Below are 15414 nucleotides of genomic sequence, written 5' to 3'. Positions count from 1 at the left end.
TATTAAAATGGTTGATCCACTGAACTATTTTTATCTATATATATTTTTTTTCAGCCATCAATAACCAGACATTAACTATCTGTGCAATATATTAAAAATAAATGTTCTTTTCCATTGACAATAGTATTTAGATAGGTTTTCCTTTGGTAAACCTTTTAAAAATAACTTTAACTAAGGACAAAACACCTCATAGGCAAGTTTTACCCATTTTTGAGCGTTCTATTACTTTCAAAATTATTCTTCTCTATATAGCAGTGCCTGATTATTTTCCATATGCTAGTGTCTTCTTTTTAAAAGCTCTTTCTCTAATGGCCTTTGATGTTTCTTTACAGAACTTCTTGTTCTTTTTCTTTCTTTTCATTTTAGTTACAACATATACTCAGACTGTAAAGGGAACATCTATTTAAGATCTCCTCAGAGCCCAAGGATATGTATTTTTCTTTGGGTCAATGCTCAGTGACATAGCTTCTTCTTTAATCAAGAATTACAAATCTCAGAAACATGGCTAATAACATCTATAACTTTATGTATTTATCTGTAGTAATCTCTGAAAATTGCTTCTTTCTATAGTGGAAACTGTCTCTTGAATATGTAATTAAATATTGAACACAGGGCAACCTAATCTCTCACTTAAAGGGCTTTTTCTGTTTCATACGTATACATTCAATTTTTCTCTTGAGGGTAAAAGTAGATATAAATAGGAGAATACATAATCTAGTCTGCTCTCTTCTTAGTTTTTGACACCCTGTAGGAAACGAATATTTAGCCCTGTGCATTATCTCATGCACTCAGCAGAAGATGTATCTAATTGGTTATGGTCCACAGCCCTGGTCTTTCATCTGAATGCTTGTGTATACAGAGGTGTGGTAATCAGAATGCAGATGATTAGTCTAGACAGTAGGCTAGAATTTAAGTCTGATTTTTTAACTGAATTTTAGAATTTTAAGTGTTATTTTTATTCTTAGGTGGCTAAGTGAAAAGTGAGCAGTGATTCATGGAGATTACAAGGTACAGAGTTAAATTCTTAAAAGACAGCAAATAAATTACTACTCTGAAAGGAGAATGAGAGCATGGAAGAGAAAGAAGTGAAACTAAAGCAATATTTCTAATAGGATAAATTTTGCATTCGATGAGCAAGTCTTGGCAGCTTTTTCAATAATATGCAGTTTTGTCTTCTCTACACAGAGATTTACTCCTTTCTCTCCCTCAACTAATTTGTTCCATGAGTTAAATATAACTCTCAATTGTAGGATTTATTTTAAGGATATCTAGTCTGGTTTGTTGGGTGTTACATGCCATACAATCAGAAAGGTAGAGTCTATCTATCCAAGAAATGTAAATTTTCACTTGCCTTTCATACCTAAATGAAGCATGTAAAAAAGAAAGATGTGCTTTTACTGTAATTAGTTCATTCACTAAAATGGCCAATTTTTACCTTCTCTTCAAAAGGAATGGTATCAAAAAATGACCCTTCTGGTTAAAACATATGGCAGGTGAGTTTGGTAGAGTAATGTAACATGAAATGCAGGAACATATGAATTCTGGCTCAAATCTAAGACTTCAATGAACATCTGAAAGAAAACTTCTCAAATGCACCTGTGCAACCTACAGCACCTTAGTGTGAGAAAAGTTCAGGTTTGACTGTTCAGGAATTCTGACTAAACAGAAACTACTTGCATGTGACTGAGAAAGAAAGTTGAAGAAACTCATATTTGGTAATGAGGTTAATGCTCTCATTTTGTCAGATTTTAAAAAATCACAACCTGTCAGGCACAAAGGTTTTTCAGAAGCCCATTTAGAAGGCACCTACTGGGTCACAATTTTTAGAAGCACCTACACAAGCAGTGTCAAAATCAAAGCAAAGCATGTAAGGGCAGAGTAAAACCACAGCTGAAAAACAATATTCCTGCCTTTTTTTTTTTTTTTTTTTTAACAGGATAATAAGTGCAATGCTTATAGGGTTAGCATTTTGTAAGTGCTCTAATCCTTATGATTTTCCATATGAAGAAATTATTTTTTTCTTGTTTTTAACTAGCAAATTGCAAATATTTGGGCTGAAATTCTTCATGCTACTGTTTTCTACTAGCTGGGTATTTCTGTAAATTTCACCAAGATACTTTGAGAGTAAAATCGAGCAAAAATATATCCTGTGGTCTACGTTCTAGACCTTTGTAGGGTCTAGACCTTTGTAGGGTCTAGGGTCATTTCAGTCTTGTAGACTGAAAAGATTAAATAATAGGATCAACTTATAATCAATCTTGTCAGACATTGTTAAATTTTCCAAGGTGATGGTGTGGATTTTCTTGCCCTGATTAAAACTTGTTTCGTCTGGTGATTATGTAATGATTACATCCACTTTTACCAAACTGCACTTCACAGTTAAACTCTTTTCTCTCCCCAAGCAGTGGTCAAGAGACAGGACAAGAGAAGGACACTTTGCCTGCGAAACTGAGAGCTTTTATTCCATGCGTGGTCGCAGCGATGGTTGGAGCGACCGCTCCCAGCGCGGTGTAAGGCAAAATGGGACGGGACAAAGAAAGCATTCGGTTAAGTAGGGGGTGGGCAGACAGGGGTGGAAACCCCCCCTCGCCCTATGAGGGCACACGACAGGGGAGTGACATGGATCATAACAACCTATGGGAACATAACAGAGGTGGGTACAGCGTCTGGGATGAATAGCATTGCAAAGGTGGGGTGATTGCTACAGAACTTTCATGAAGAAGGTGAGAAGACTGACATGTCTGAGTGACATGTCAAAAAATAGGGGAAAATAGGGATATAGAGAACCAACCTAACTAACATTAATAAGATCCCTGACTGAACCAAGCCAACATGCAACAGTGGTCAGACAAATTTCTAAATATTTCTAAATATTTGGGAAACAAGATTATAGATATCTTACATGGGACATGCAACATGATTTGATTTAACTCTTTGCATTTTATTCTTACACTTTGGTTTTCTTTATCACAACATGAACAGGTTTTCTTTCAACTTTTACTAAATTTATTTGTTAACTAGAAACTAGAAATAAATTTATTTGTAAACTAGAAACTAATTCCTGTATTCAGTGCAGACTGCAATAAACTGTAAATAAGTCATGGAGCAGTATACTGCAGGAAATGGGAAACTCCTTAGAGGACCATACAACTATCAGACCTAATTTATGGTATAGGCTGCTAAACTTGCAGTTGCAGTTACACATAATCTAATTATTTTCCTAAATGTTCCAAATTGATCTTAAGGATTACTGAATTGCTTGCCCACCGTAGGAAAACCTATAACCCATTAACCCATTCACCCATTCTTCTCCATATTTTACTGACCATTTTGCCAGAAACTTCTAATTCTTAGTCTACATCATGGAAAATTTCTGTTTTCCTGCTATTTTTTTTTGTTTTGTTTTTGTTTGTTTGGTTTTTTTTGTTGTTGTTTGTTTGGTTTTTTTTTTTTAGAATGAAATGTCATATATTCAGCTAAATGAACAAGGATTTTATGACAGATTGGATTAGAGCAGAGAAATGGCACACCTCCTTCTGTAGCATTTGTTTCACTGTGAAATCATCTTTCTGGAGCTTGAATGCCTAGAGCTATTGCAGATGAGATAGCTCCTGCTCCTGCCCATCAAATAACACAACTGCTTTCTAACACTGCTGTAGCCAGTGTCACCTGGTACACTTCCCTCCTACAGCCATGTCATACCAGTGACTCATAAATCATTCTGTGATCAACCTCTGTGTCCCCACCACAGCTGTTTCCTGTCAGTAAGCTCACAAATTAACAGAAACTCTCAGTATTAGTCCCAAAAAATGCTTGTACTTGATATTAATTAATTTTGTCCCTGATATATGATTCCAGTTCTTACAGTCATGCAGGTCTTCCTGGACATTGCAGCCACCTTCTGTGCTAGTGAGACACGTTTTGCTGTCAGCAAACTCCATTATCACACTCCTGTATCTCCCAACTAAGCTGTTTAATGAAATGACAAAACAAGTGTTGTTTGAAGACTGACCCTCTAAGAGGTCCAGTAATAACAGCACGTAACAGCACTTTCCCTTTTAATGCCACTTTTCCCTCTCACAGTATTGACCTCTCAATAATTGGCGAGCACTAATTATCACGTGCACTGGAGGTACAGTCATCAGGCAGGAGTCCTGCAGAAATAATATTTTCTTATTTAGGTACACACTGTCTATTGATGCATGCTTACCTACAGAACAAAATAAGCATTTATATAAATCTAGGTTTTGGTTTTTTTAATTAAAAAAAATATATTTTTCTACTGTACTAACAATAGGTGAATCTGAAAATGCTGAGGCAGAAAAATGGAAATCTCTTTTTTTTTGCTATTCTTTGGGCAAAATATTTTGTTTCATAAGTGATGAAATATTTTTTGATCTTTCATTTTGAAAAATCAAGCCTGAATGAAATTTTAAAAAAAATTGAAAAGAACAAATGTTTCCAATGCTACATAGAACAAATGAATAAAATTACAATGAAGTATTTTTTGTGAATCCATACTAAGAAAAATGTTTCGCTAGAAGAAAAAAAGTATTTTGGATTGACACAGAAGGAATGTACTTTCTGATTGTTTTGATTTTGCAATAGAACCAAAAAAGGTAATTAATTTAATCGACCTCTGGTCTTACAGAAAGCATGAGCTCTGTTGTTCTCATACACCAACCCCACAACTTTGCAGGTTTACTGCTCTTTTCCCACAGGTTTTTCCAGATACAAATTAAATTTGAATACTGGTGTGGCAGAGATAGCTCTGGTCTCAAAGCTCAGATGTTGTCACAAGCACAAATTCTGGAGAAGGTTGGACTAATGGAGGAGTGGCAGCACCAGGGAATCTCCCCAGTCTCTGCCAGGAGGCCGTTAATGCAGGGACAAACTCGGTGCCATGTGCATAAACAAGCCTGTATTTCTATGATGAGGACATAGAAGCATGTATCAAAATCCATATGCATATTTGAGGTGATTTTTTGACTGGTCCTCAGAAAAAGCTAGGAGGAGCTTGAAGCAAAGATAAAAAAAACAATTAGAGACAAGCAATAATGTTGACAGACATGGACAGTAGGGGAAAAAACAAGCCAAGGAAAATCACCCAAGAAACTACACTTTCACATGAATACAGCAGAAATAAAAAGTTGTTTTCTGAAATGGAAAAAAAAAAGGTCACATGCATCTGTTACACATCGTGTGCAATGCAACTAAATATTTATTTAAAGGCATAAAATGTCATGCTGTTTGGCCTAATTACTGGCAGAAATACTTGAATAAACAAATTCTTCAAATTTGATCATTATATACTTAAAAAAATCCATTTCTGAGAGGTACTTTATATGTCAGAGTGATCACATGTAGCCTAGCAACCAGGATGTTATTGAAATTCTACATAAAAGTGCATGAGTCATTTTTAGATATGATGTAAGTGTAATGATGAATGTTTAATAAATGGCAGAATCAGTAAGATATGAGCTAGATTTTATAAATGTGCAAAGCTTAGTAAATTTTTTTTTTCATAAATTTGCTGATAAGGAAGGGTAAATATCTGTGGGGTGTTTTTTTCCATAAGAATGTTAAATAATATTTTCTGTGTTTTCAGGTTATTTCCCATATTTCTCATCTGAAGATTTTTACACATCTACTTCACTTATCTCAGGTGTAAGGATTTGTCCTGAAAACATACATTGTATCTCTTTTATCCTGCCCAAGACCTGAAGAAGAGTCTTCTCTGCTTCATGTACAGGTTTGTGGGTACCAGTGTCATGCATCTAACTGACAGAAAACATCTGTCTAAGATATTTTAAATGCCTTTCCTGAGACCAGTTTCCTGATACTTCAGCTCTTTGGTGAGGCATTATCCATTTTCTAAGAACAGACTGTTCTGTAGTTAGTGCACAAAACTTGCACAATGTGCTGCTTCAAAGATCACATGACACTTGAAAAAAAAAAAAAAAGTGGAAATAGAATGAATACCCAAAGTGATTTTTTTTTCCATTTAGAGGATCTGAAGAAGTCCTGTTTCATGGTAGTACTGTTGCACTCATCACAAGCTTGGACTCCAGCTCCTTGGGATTCTTTCCTAAGCAGCAGTCTAAGTACAAAATAGCCTACAATGAAGCCTGCAAGTACACATGATGAAAATGCAAGATTCAAGGTTGAAAGGAAAGAGCATTGATGCACTCTAGAATGACAGTTCTCATATTCCTAGCACAGACAACGTATTTGCTTCTCATTATTCCAGGCCTTAAGCCTCAGTTTAACTGTACTCATTGCTCCTCTCTTCTGTGCTAATTTGCATGCAGCATCAGTTAATACCAGCTTAGAAGAATTGTTTAGTAATTGGCTGTTAATTGACACTGTGTATGCTGGTTGTATCTCATTGTCAAAGTTTTTTTCTTAAATTCCAATTATTAATCAGGAACAGCTTTTGATTAGTTATCAATCAGATAGGAAAAATTATCAGAAGTTTTTGAACATTGGAAATTCCTAAAAATAGTGCATGAAAGAGAAATTGGTCTTTGCTAACACTGTGCAAAAGAAAGAGACCTTAAAGTAATTGGAGGAAGAAGGTGACTGTCAATATAAAACTTTTTGCTGGTTTAACATAAACAGAGAATGATGGACATCTAATCCAAACCAAGCTCAAGTTTCACTGACTGTCCCTCATAACTTGCACAGGCTCTGTGGCATCATTGCTGTATTAGTCCAAAGCACAGCTCACATTTCTCATGCAAAATGAGACTACAACAGTTATGGCAAAATCACGAACAGCTTTTTAACAGTTCAGAACCCATATTTATAGATGTTAAACCTAAGGCACAAATCCATAGTTTTAGTCTGTGCTGAAAGAAAAGCAGAGGTAAACAGCATCTCAGAGAAGCAGTGTGAATGAAAACCTGTCCCTTTTTCTGCTGTAACTGGGTGTAGGGTGTGGTGTGCCCTTACTACTCTATCACAGAACCCATCCCTTGATCTGTTGGTAGTATGGTACTGAGTAAGCTAGGCTTTTGTATTTCTTTTGAAATGAAAAATTTTACTTCAGTTATCAACACTTGCACCACCAGTAACATCAAAACCAGATAGAATTTCTCAATGTAGTTTTTAATCTCAATTTAGGGAAAAAAAAAAAAAAAAGACAGTAATCCTTCCTTCCTAGGATCCTGGCATATTCTAAATAGTCCAATAAATGATGGCTTAAGAAAAGAATCCTTAGAAAGGGTACTTAAGAGCAGAAGAAACTAGTCATCTAGATTAGTTCTTAAGAAGAAGCAGCTTCTTTGATATATTTTTTTCTTTTAAATTATCCAGAAAAAGTTGTATGAGCTTAAATTTGGCCAGTCGATAAACAAATCTCCTCTAATCTGCCGGAAGATTTCAGAAAGTTAGCTGTGAACAGCTCTATTTTTTTGTGTTTTGGTAACTGAATATTGTTTCTGTTTTGGTTAATTATACAAAAATGAACAAAAGGAATATTGCTCTATGAATTAATTTTTGAAGACTTTCATGGGCATCAGCATGCTAAGTACTGTAAAGACATGGACAAAGTGCTTGTTCCTGCTTGACCATACTGTTTCTAAACAGGCAAAAAGGGAAGTGAGATGAGGGAGATGAGAATTTGACCAAAATTACACAACTGACTAATAGCAAACAAAGGATTTCCTGCATTTAAGCCAAATATGCAGGGAACGAAGCTACTTTTTACACGTGTGGCTTAGAGGGGAAACTAAATACTCTGTTTTTTTCACTTGCTAGAATGTGGATATTATACTGGATTAGGAGAAACAGTTCTGAGTTCGCTGTTTTGTGTCTTGTTTTCAGTCTGGTTTGCTAAGGAAATGAAACTTGTGCAATCGCGGTGGGTGTGTATGGGTGGCTGCACACATGTCCTGGTAGTAACTTTTGAACCTGTAAACTGTAGCAAATTGGTACAGTACAAAGTACTTTACAGAAAAGTATTGGTCTCACAGATAACGTAATTCCAAAGTCTTGGTCTCAAAGGTAATGTTATATAAATGTTGTGAAAATAGGGGGACAGTCGTAGGTGCCAGCCTGATAGCAGGAAAATTCACATGACAGAAATCATATTACTTTAGTTTTTATATTAACAGAACCATGCACCTTCTTCAGTTATGTTTTAGAGTTTTCCTCTGTATTAAAAACTTCATTAATTAAAAACCCAACAACAAAATGAAACCTCATAAAAGAGTGCTACATTATGAACAGAGGCTTAAAGGAAGAAAGCCAAATACAGTATTATTCATAATAAAACAGTGAACTTGAATAACTGCTCATGGATGGATGGTATCAGATTTCCAGATTTTCCATCAGAGGGTAGAACTGATGGCAGCAGAGAGCTTCACTGCTATACTTAAAGGAAGAAAGAGGAAACAGATGAAAACGGGGATGAAGCTATGGTCATGATGGAGAATATTTATGTTAGTGATCTCAGATGCCAAAATGAGGCAAGAGCTAATAAAAAATATCAGCATAGACAAGGCCTCACCAGGGCTCAAGGAAGGCAATGATTGAAGTTCTAACATTAGAATATACTTTTTGAGCATGTGTCTCATGCTGCAACTTGCTTCTTTACATCACTGCTCCCTGTCCTGCTGGTGAGATCCCCTGCCAGGAGTGTGTGATGGAAGCTAAAGAGCAGGTGCATGTGTTTCATTTGAGTACTCCAGAGCAGGTCAGAAATTTTATTTCCCCTTTTAAAATAAAGGTTCCAGTACAATTCAGTTCCCCCTGCCTCATTGTAAGCAGCCTTCAACCAAACCAAAGCACATAATTTCCATTGTGTCATACACATTCATTCAGCATGAGAATAAAATGCAGTGAGAGACCATTTACATGGGATGGGCTAGGGAACCTTTTTATTCTTGTTGCTATAGTAATGAGTACAGCTAGTTGTGCAATCACTGTGATTGCACATTTTAAAAGGGTAGTACTTTCAAACACTAGCAATACAACTGCAATGTGAAAAAGTGATGTAATCAAGGAAAGATGGAAGCATAAGTCAACAGAACGCTTAAGACGTGTTTCTTGGATTATGGCAAAATATTTTAAAGAGAAAGTCTGGCTTAGTTAAGATACTTGCATCAGCTTCTTACATTAAAATCAGCATTTTGCTCTTCCACAGCTTTCTTTTTCTTAGCCATGAAACACAGAGTTGGCTAACATTTATGAGCAGTAACAAGACACTTTAGGTGCTTGGCCATGGAATAGAATCTAGAACCTAAAGTTACTCAGATTGACCATAGACGGCATTCTGAGCTGGGAGCAAACAAACACAATTAGTGATCATTCTTTCTGGTAGATTATATCCTAAAACATCATTTGAGGTGCAGGAGAGGTCATGTTGGAAGGAGGCATTTCCTTTAATTTGAGGTTATGCAATTTGTTCTGAAGACAGACTCCCTTCAAAGGGCAAGTTAACAGTCTGGTTTTGTAATGTATTTAAATTCAATGGCTGAGATACTGGGAGCCCTAATGGAGATGCTGTCACTCATAGAGAATGCTCTGACACTCATGATATCATTCTATGAGATGCCTAAGTTCAATACCTTCCGCTGTTTGTAAAAATTAAAATCTTATCTTATCAAATGCCAGGTTATAGGATAAGATGCTCTCACTCTCCTGTGCAATAACTAAAACCCCTTGTGTGCACAGGGAATGCACACAACAAACATGAACACTGCCAACTACCAGAACACTTCCTTGGGAAAGGGAGATTGAAGCAACATGTCCAGAGGAACAAATAGCCAACGGATTTTGATTGTTGGGGGCTTACTAGCCTGACCAGAAACAGAGCTTAGATGCCACCAGATTGAGGAAGCAGCTATGTCAGGATATTAAGATTTTTAACCTGAATCTAAAGATTCTGAAAGACAAAATACTCTATGGAATAGGATATCAAGCCTGCTGAACAGTTGTTAATTAGTAAAATGGCCATGTTGGTAGTTCCTTTATTACCCCAGATTTGGTGTGATTAACTATACTAAAATTGTCAGAATATCAAAAATTACCACCATATGGTGGTAATAAAATAAACTGACAAAAATTTAGCAAAGTTAAGCAGCTTCAGGTTAGAAGATTCCTTTAAGCAATTTTTCTAAGTATGAAAAATATTGAAAGAATTAAGCTTACAAAAAAGCATAGTGTTTGATCACTCAAAAGGTAGCACAAGGACTTTGTATACTGGAAATATTTTGCTGTTTTTCAAAACATATTCCATAAACCAACTGTAAAGAGATTTCAATTATTGCTTTTTTAAAAATAATTTGTCTTGTGACAGCCAGAGCCAGATACGATACAAAGAAATAAAAAAGAAAAGGAGGTATTTGCGCAACAGGTAAACAAAAACTTAAAAAAACCCCAAAACAATGTGTTCTGATCTATACATAAATGGCACAAAAATGAAAAAGAAAAGGCTCACGATTGAGATAAGCTTGTTCAATAGCTAGAGTGACTTCCTGAATTTCCTCTTATCCCTACTGTTTCCAAAACCACTGAGATTAGAGTTCAAGGAACAGGAAAATAAGGTACATGAAGAAAGTAGTTGAGGCCTACAAACAACGCCCGCAAAGGTGGCTGCAAAGTAATTCATACTGTATATAAGTAAATACAGGCAATTAAAATAAAACACAAAAACAAAAGAAAAAAACAATTAAATAACTCTCCAGTTCTGTATGGTATACCTAAGCATGTTCTGCAATCTACACAGTGCCAGAGGAACAACTTCCTATGGAAGTGTGTCAAATATTAAAATTATGTCTGCTTCTCTGAACATCACTACAATGATTAGTACAGCATGATCTTGGAATTTTGCATGAAAATTAGATGGTCTAGCACATCTACACAGTTGCCTGACTTCTAGTGGTGATGAACAATGTTGTAAAGTCAGTATGGCATGTGCTTGCTTCCCACTGGGTGCCTGAGGAATCATCAAAGCTAGGTTAAAGAGGTATAAGGTTGTGAAACCCAAACAGCAACTATCCCTACAGTGTGTTACTATCTGTTTTTTGACACTTACCCTGCAAAAAAAGCCAAAGGCTCTATAGTCCTATTCTGTTTAAAAGTTTGAACACTTTTTTCATTGTCACAACCATAGACTGAGACAAAAGAACTTGAACAACTTTCTTATCTGAATACAAATACTTTGCACCATTTAAAATATTGAATATTGATAGAATCTGACATGTCCATCTAAGCACAATTTCTTTATTGTCATTTTCTACTAGGGAACTACAAATTAATTTTTTTTGGTCTACAGTCTTAAATAATATTCTGTAACTGATACTGAGAATAGTAATGTGTGGCATGCTCTTAAAGGCAAGATAAACCTATCTGCATTATGAACACTAGTTCAGTTACTCTGACTCATTAGTCACACAGTTTACTGCCAATGTTTTTCCCTCCTCTTTGTTTTCTGAACTTTTAAAGATAATACTAAGTTTAAATACAAATTTTAAAATGCTTGTATCTGACAAAGAAATAGTACACATTTTTTTAACCTGTGAGTCATCCTGAGCAAACATTAGCAGTTCTTCCTTTCAAAATTCCAAAGAAGTGATAAAATAGGACAGGTAGATAGGTAGAGAGAACACACACAAACTATCACTCTTGAGACAGAAACAGAAACTCTAACTTTCACTACTGTATTATTTTCAAGTTGTCCAAAGACTTCACTGTCCATGTTTATACCACAGGATTTAAGAAGCTTTCAGAAGTGTTTGTCCTGGTTTCAGCTGGGATAGAGAAAGGTACTCTCACCTTTTTCACAGATGATTGATTGAGAAAAATAAAAAGCTGCAAACTAACAAATTTGAAAGACCTTCTAATTGAGGCTACAAAAAGCTTTGGATACTTCGCCTAACCCTCTTGTAGACTGACAAGCAGAAATATGAGCACCGAAGGTTTTTGGCATATCTTGACAATTGTGCATTGTTTTCCAAGGCAGATATTCAGAGACACCTATAATTAGAGACTAAGTTCCTGAACCTAACTATGCTTGGGCTAGGGCTTTACAAGGACCCCTTAATATTGCCCCTAGAGGAGCTCTTAATAAATAGGGATGTATCTTAAACAAGATTAATTTTCAGCATATGAATTTTCAGCTCCCTGTTTGGCATTTTGCATTTAGATGTGAATACACTGAGTTTGCTGAATTGCTGTCTAAATACCTTCAAATGATTCAATTATTTATATGCTGCTGAACACTGATCATGGTATATATTCACCATTACATTTGTTCAGTACTGCTACAGCTACTCTCCCAGATTAAAACTGAAGCAAAAAATGGATAGGGCTTCTAATCCAGAAAAGTGACAGTAATACTTAACAATATTGCTATTCTGAGCAGTCCTTTAAAGCAGGAAACAATACACATTGCCTTAAAGTTGAAAAGGTAAGGAGGTATAAAGCTGGAAAAAGGAAAGGATCTGAGGAGTTCAGAAAAATTTGCATCATTTTAGGTCTAAGTAATTGGTATTGCCCTCTATTCATTTCACATCTAGCCACAATAGACCACCAATATCCATTTTCTCTCTGCTTACTTAAAATTTTCGTTATTGCATTAATTTTCTTGATCCTGTTCCCAACAGCATTTATTTCAAAGTGTCTATTAAATCTACGAAACTGAGGAGCAGGTTTTACATTCCCTTCCTGTAATTATAAGTTTGATGGTGTCAACAAAAGACTGTTAAGTATTTTCCTGTGAAGGGTCTGAGAACAGTTTTGCTCCCCCACCTCTTCAAGGTATTTTCACCATAACTGTAACACCTATAGAGACTGACCCTATTGCCCTAACTTGATGATATTTTTCAGGGACAACACAGAAGTTCAACAAAGTACTGTGATGGGTAACAAGTTTTGTAAACAGCTTTGAAAAAACCTCAGGATTTTTTCTACACAGCTCCAAATATATTATGAAATATCAGCTCTCTTCAACTTAAATGGCATCAATTAAATTACTCAGTCTACCACCCTTCCTCCTGGGCAAGTGGAAAAAAGAGCTTCCAGATCTAGCCATAAGTATAGAAAGTTACTGAGAGCAAGAGAACACATGAAGGAAGAGAACACATGAAGGAAGGATGGAGTCTTGAAGAGCTTAATCTTTCCCTTCATGCACACACATGGATGGTAAATTTACCGTTTGCAGCCCACACTAAGATTACTTTTTCCTTTTAAATAACTGTCAACTCACTGTTAAGTTCTTGTAGCAATAACAGCAGAAGAGAGCCAGCCCTTGGCAGCCACTGTTACCTGTAACCACACGTTCTTAGTCAGGTTCTGCTTCCTTCTGATCCTGCAGAACCAGGGGCTCGATGAATGGCTGGAATGGGTTGGAGGGACGATGCTCTTCCTTCCCTATCCTCTCCCTTTCTTCTCCATTTGACCCACATAATGAGCATACCAGAGAAACAGAGAGAGGGGCAAGCAAACCCTGGTGAGAAGAGCAAAGAACTTTTCCTTTAAAGTGATGGAACAGGAGAGTCCCTCAGTAGAGAAGAATGGGCCTTATCTATGTGGCATATCATGTCCAATTACATTTTCAGCATTCAATTCAGTGCTTAGTTCAAATCAGCACAACCTTGCATTTCAAGGTGAGCTCCCCTTGGAAAATGTTCCTGCCCTGCAGATGAAATCAGAAAGGGCAGAAAAACACCACTTATCACACCCATGTCCTGTGAAACCCCTATGACTACTCCTTATTTCTTCTCACCTCATGGTCAGCAGGAGCTGTCACTCCTACTTGTTCACACAGTCCCTGCCACTGACTTTGTCACTGCAAATAACAAGGGCAAAATTACTATCACTGACCTTGAACACTGCAGCAGCAAAATTAAATCTTTTCCACTCAGTTTGGAAATTTTGAAGCAGCTCTGCCAGAAAAAAAGCACATGGAAACCATGTCTACATTTCTTTCCAACTTGAAGGACCAGCATAATTTTAGGAAAAATTTAAGTAAACATTATGTCAAAAAAAACTAACCCAAACACTTCTGTGAGCCCAACTTTCATCCTGTTCTACTTTCAAAGGGACTGCTATATCCGCAACAATTTAACTATGAAACCAATTTTAAAATGTTTAAACAATACACTTAGTATATTTCTAGAGCATGATGGCCTCTCACTGCTGACCAAGAAATATCCTGTAAAGGAAGTAGCTAATCACTGTCCCCTTGGAAAATGTTTACAAAGGGAGTTTGGGATGATGTTATCTACATCCTGTTTAAGTAGCTACTTTGGTCTCTTAAATCAGATGGTGAACCAAAAAGAAGCATTCTTAGTAGTATTGTTATGCTTTTCCTTTCTGTATCTTGAGTTTCTGGACAGTTATTTCAAGCGTACCAGCTGGTTTTCACCTTATCTATCCATACTTTATACAGATGTATTTTAAGAAATAAGGTGTTTTGTGTTATTCTTATCAAAATCAGTAGGTAAACTGTATGCACATGTAAGCAACCAAATCAAAACTGGCCAAATATGTTTATTCTGAAAGATCATAAAGAAAAGAAAGCTACTTTGCTATGGGCAACAGGAGGGAAATAAAAGTTGTGATGACAATGTTGTTGCACTTAGTTGTAGTAAATATTTTTTTTCTTTTTCTGATGCTGTAATTAAATGTGATTTTATTGATACAGATTACAGATTTCAGTTTGCAATATCATGACATTTCACTGCATATTGCCCCGCTCTGTGCTGCTTCTGAAATTCATGTAAGGTAGGCAGATGATCCTTATAGGCAGATGATCAATGGTTACTGTAATTCAGCATTCTCCTAAATAGCAAAATATCAAAATCTTGAATCAGTAGAAAGGCTGGGGAACTGAGCCTAACAGCCACACAAATTAGTGTGAATCTACTCAGAAGAATGCCACCAGTTATTAACATTTCCTAACTCACCAGACCTCTTGATGCTTTTATATATTATCAAGATATATATTCATTACTTTTTCTAAATTTTACTAGAATTAATTTTAGTCCACTTTTGTTTAAGGTTTTCTTGATTAAAAGCAACAATAAAATCTAAGTTTCAATTATACATAGCTGATAGGGCAAGACTGTTACCAATCAGTGGCTTGCACGTTATCTGTACATATACCTAATGGTAAAGTTAGGCATAGTTCTTAAAGTAAATTTTAGACTCCCTGCTGACTTTTAAATCTATGAGGGAGTCCAGAGTGCACACAGAAGGAACATCTAAGCTATTAAAAATTACAAATATCTAAATTTTATTGTGCTAGCTCACTTCATATTGTAAGATTTATCTGAACAGAAGAAAAAGGGAAGAGGAATTTGGCTGTTTTGGGGGTGATTTGTCTCTACCCAGAATCCTAATCAGAGTACTGATGAAATTGGAGTACTATATGCACTGCCTGATGCATTTATTCATCTATCAGTT

This window comes from Vidua macroura, chromosome 6 (assembly GCF_024509145.1).
Source record: "Vidua macroura isolate BioBank_ID:100142 chromosome 6, ASM2450914v1, whole genome shotgun sequence".
Lineage (NCBI taxonomy): Eukaryota > Metazoa > Chordata > Aves > Passeriformes > Viduidae > Vidua > Vidua macroura.
This window is presented reverse-complemented; position numbering follows the sequence as displayed.